The sequence below is a fragment of the Tupaia chinensis genome, unplaced genomic scaffold (genome assembly GCF_000334495.1).
Source record: "Tupaia chinensis unplaced genomic scaffold, TupChi_1.0 Scaffold141530_1, whole genome shotgun sequence".
Classification (NCBI taxonomy): Eukaryota; Metazoa; Chordata; class Mammalia; order Scandentia; family Tupaiidae; genus Tupaia; species Tupaia belangeri.
Window position 1 is genome coordinate 1,374,629 of NW_006201391.1, and position 4,538 is coordinate 1,379,166.

General features: G+C 40.6%; 1 protein-coding gene and 1 pseudogene across 3 annotated transcripts in view; both read left to right on the plus strand.

Annotated features, from left to right (window-relative positions):
* Positions 1-4,538, plus strand: part of ERC1 (ELKS/RAB6-interacting/CAST family member 1) — a 501,445-nt gene that overhangs the window by 158,904 nt on the left and 338,003 nt on the right. The gene's annotated exons all lie outside the window — the stretch shown is intronic.
* Positions 3,836-4,538, plus strand: LOC106733228 (nucleophosmin pseudogene; annotated as a pseudogene).

Consider the following 4,538-nt stretch of genomic DNA (forward strand, 5'->3'; position numbering starts at 1 on the left):
CGCGGCCTGGGTGGGCCAGCGCAGGGCCCCTCTGCCCTCCGCCGCCTCGCTCGGCGCGGGTTTCCCTAGCTCTTCTAACTCCCGTTAACATTCTGAAGTAGTGTTCAGCCTGTTATCTAAGCCACTAATGATTTGGCACCATGGTGCCATAACATCCTTTCTTTGGCGTGAATGTTGTCTCTGGTATTGCACTGCTGTCCTGGAGACTGGGAGAGAGTCACAGGCGTGGGGCTTCTTTTCATCTTATGATTTGGAGGCTCAAGGTCCAAAGGCCTACTACTGGTATGCCACAACATGGCGGAGGGCGGGAACTTGAGTTGAGCAGTTGTCCATAAGTTTCTTCCTATTCTGGTCTCCCTTTCCCTCTTTCAAGCCTACCAGAATTCAATCCTAGGGACTCCACATCCCCACCCTGGGAGACCATGAAGAGATTAAGCTTTCAGTGAACACATCTGTAATAAAACCAAGTACTAAAGTACAAACTTTTGGGGAATATCCAAATGACAGCAAGTGTCTATAGCAAAGTTAATATGCCCGATTTTCTTACCTCTTGCTTCCTCAAATAGGAACTCTATCTTTTGTTTCATTTTTAAATTGACACATAATAATCACACTTATTTGGGGGAGGGTTGTTTTTGTTTTTGTCTTTTTGTTTTTGTTTTTTGAATGCTTTCTGAGGTATTTTGGAGTGAATGTACAGCAGAAGCTTTTCTATAAGACTAAAAAAATCTCTTCCCCAAGTTTTGGGAAAGGTTTGCATTTCTCTTTTTTCTTTGTTTTGTTTTTAATGATTATCACGTTGTGGCTCTCAACCATAACTGTTTGAGGTAGAATTTTGCTAACACTTTGAAATGCATGCTTTTGTTAGCTTCTCTGAAACAAACAAAATCAGTAAAGGACTTAATCTAAAAAGTACAGCTGTTGCTTCCACAAAGCATTTAGCCCAATTTACATAGACACCTCTCTTTTTACTCTTGGTATTTTGCAACAGAGCTTGCTTTCTAGAGACAGACAGAGAGAGAAAGTGAGAAATCACTCCCCTGGAGGATGGTCATGCTTCAGTTTCTTCTCTTCTGTTCTCCTAGGAGCTAGGGGAGTCATGCACCTGTGCCCCACATGTCGCTGGATCCAGCATTCTAACCCTGCTGTTGGCCATGTGGGGTCCAGTACCTTAACCTCCACAGCACCTGCTGGCCCCATCCGAGCTTTTTAAAGTGTATATATTTATCCCTCAAATGTTTTTTAAACGCATTCTAAGGCACTAACTAGGTCTCGTTCAATTGAGTAAGGGGGGAAATCTGTTTTAGGCCTTACTTTCTTGTTGAGTGGATTATTCTGTGAAGATAATTGATTTTTTTTTTATGAGGATATGGTTATCCTTATCATTCTGTGATAGTGTATGACATACATGAAATGCAGAAGAATAAAATATTTGCCTCCAGTGTATGTATATTGAGGTTTTTTTGGGGGGGAGGGGGGAAGGTTTTTGTGATAGGTAGGGCGCGTGCGCTCGCCAGGCAGACAGAAACAGACAGAAAATGAGAAGTCGCCCCCCAGGGGGGAGGGCCAAGCCTTGCTCCCTTCTCCTCCGTTTTCCTCGCGGGATCTTGGACACACCCGCGCCCAACATGAGTTTTAAGCCACCGGGTCTGGGACGCGAACCACGGTCGACTACGTGGGAGTCCAGCGACATAGCCAATACGCTAACTGCTGGTCCCTATATTGAGGTTTTTAATAACGTGAAAGCAATTTTCAGTAGGTAGTTTCTAGTAAGTAGGAGGATAGAAGAACTTAGCCATCAACTAAAGTATTTTAAGGGGGATTATGAATTGTTCATCATTAAATCAACTTTTTATGTTCGAAGGTGACATTTATATAGATATTATTTTACTAAAGTTTGTAGGTTTTACTTCTGAATATTTTTAACTTCCTTACATCCTAAAAGCAAGGTGTATAGAATATCTACATTTCAACATACAGGTTAATAGACAGAGGGATTGGAAGGAGGTATGGTGGTTTGGGTGCTGGACTCCCACTTGGCCAACTGTGGTTTGAGTCCTGGACCTGGCAGATTGCTTTCATATTTTTCTGTTAATTTCTCTCTCTGTCTTTCTCTGTTCAAATGAAAGAAAATAATGATAGTGAATAAAATAAAATAAATAATTCTTAAAAAAAAATAGACAGTTCTTTAAGGGGTAGAAAAAGGGAGAAGAGAATGAAATTGTGGAATTTAACACCTTCATCCACAAGATATCTTTCATACTGATGCTCTGATGGGTAGCTCTGTGGACACAGACTTACTTACAGTGTCAGTTAAATATCATGCATTACAAGTTAGACATCTTTTTAAGGAATGCTTATGATCCGAAAAAGTTTCTTTTTTAGAGTTTATGGTTTTGTTTTTTGAAGTTGCAGAGGTCACTGAAGTGGTTTAATATTCTTAGAATATTAAATCAGTAGAGATAGCAGTAGAAATATTAAACTCCAGATATAGGCATGCATATGCATACACATGCACCTGGTGTGTTTTTCAAGCCTCTGAAACTGGTATTCTTATTTTAATAGTCTTAGAATAGTAAAGCTCAAATTGACTCAGTAAAACTGTAGTTATAAAATACTGTGAAATATAATTTATTGCTTTAGTGAATAAAGGTTTATGATTTTTCTAGTTTTTATTTTATTTTTCATTGACAATACTTTTATAATTGTATAAAGGTCCTTATCTTTCATATTTTTCCTGACTTAATTGGTCTATTTTATCATCCAGTGGACTACATTTAACCCTGCCACTTATTTTTCAAATTTATTTATTTATGAGACCAGCAGTTAGCGTAATGGCTATGTTGCTAGAGTCCCATCTAGTCGACCATGGTTTGAGTCCCAGGCCCTGTGGCTTAAACTCACGCCATGTGCGTGTGCATGCGTGCCCAAAATCATGATGGGGTGGGGGAAAGGATTGTGATATGACCATGTCCCATCTGAGGAGGCTTTCTGTCCCTTTGTCTCTGCCTCCTCCCACCTTGGCAATGAAAACAAAGTATCTGTAACCTTCTTCCCATGAAGGATTAACTACTAAGGAATTTCTGTCCTGCTGTTAACATGACAGCTGGCAAAACAACTTATTTTAGGTATGCGGTAGTACTCAGTGCAGAACAGTGGCATCTTTCTACCTTCTGATCTTGCATAGTTTTTATTTCTTATATACCTCAGGGGGTCAGAGGTGGTGTGGTGGTTTAGGTGCTGGACTCCCACATGGCTCACTGTGATTCAAGTCCTGGACTTGGCAGCTTGTTCTCTCTCTCTCTCTCTCTCTCTGGTGAGCTCATATGCCCTATAGCAAATTGAAAATAACAATAATAATAATAATTATTATTATTATAGGGCCAGCAGGTGGTATGGTGGTTAAGGTGCTGGACTCCTGCATGGCCGACCATGGATCAAGTCCTGGACTTGGTGGCTTGCTCTCTTTCTCCCTCTCTCCTTTTATTTATTAAAAAATAAATAAGTGCACATGCCTTATAACAATTTTTTAAAAATAAATAAAATTATAAATAAATAAAATTAAATAAATAATTTAAAAAGTTTATTTCTAAAAAATATACTTCACAAATGTATCGAAGTTTAAGGGTAGGGAAGGCAGTTTTAAGACAGATAAAATATCCTCTCACCACAAATGAAGCCTTAAACACACGAGCTCAGCTAAGGACTTAACATAAGACAGAGCTATTACTGCTCCCAAGCGTTTGGCTCACACTCGGTGAGCGTTTCTCATGGCTTAGAGCTCTTTGCATCTTAGTGTGTTCTGAAATAGTTCTTAAGAATATATATTTGCCTGGAGTGATTCCGTCCTGCGCGGCTGTTTTCGGGAGCCGTAGTCGTTTACCTCCGTCCGCCTTCTCGCCCACCCAAGTGCGTGCCACCACCCCATGGAAGATTCGATGGACATGGACATGAGCCCCCCGAGGCCCCAGAACTATCTTTTCGGTTGTGAACTAAAGGCCGACAAAGATTATCACTTTAAAGTGGATAATGATGAAAGTGAACACCAGTTATCTTTAAGAACAGTTAGTTTAGGGGCTGGTGCAAAGGATGTATTGCACATTGTTGAAGCAGAGGCAATGAATTATGAAGGCAGACCAATCACAGTAGCACTGGCAACACTGAGAATGTCTGTACAGCCAACGGTTTCCCTTGGGGGCTTTGAAATAACACCGCTTGTGGTCTTAAGGTTGAAGTGTGGTTCAGGGCCTGTGCATATTAGTGGACAGCACTTAGTAGCTGTGGAGGAAGATGCAGAGTCAGAAGAAGAAGAGGAAGAGGACGTGAAACTCTTAAGTATATCTGGAAAGTGATCTGCCCCTGGAGGTGGAAGCAAGGTTCCACAGAAAAAAGTAAAACTTGCTGCTGACGAAGATGATGACGATGAAGATGATGATGATGATGATGATTTTGAAGATGAGGAAACAGAAGAAAAACCTCCAGTGAAGAAATCTATACGAGATACTCCTGGCAAAAATGCTCAAAAATCAAACCAGAAC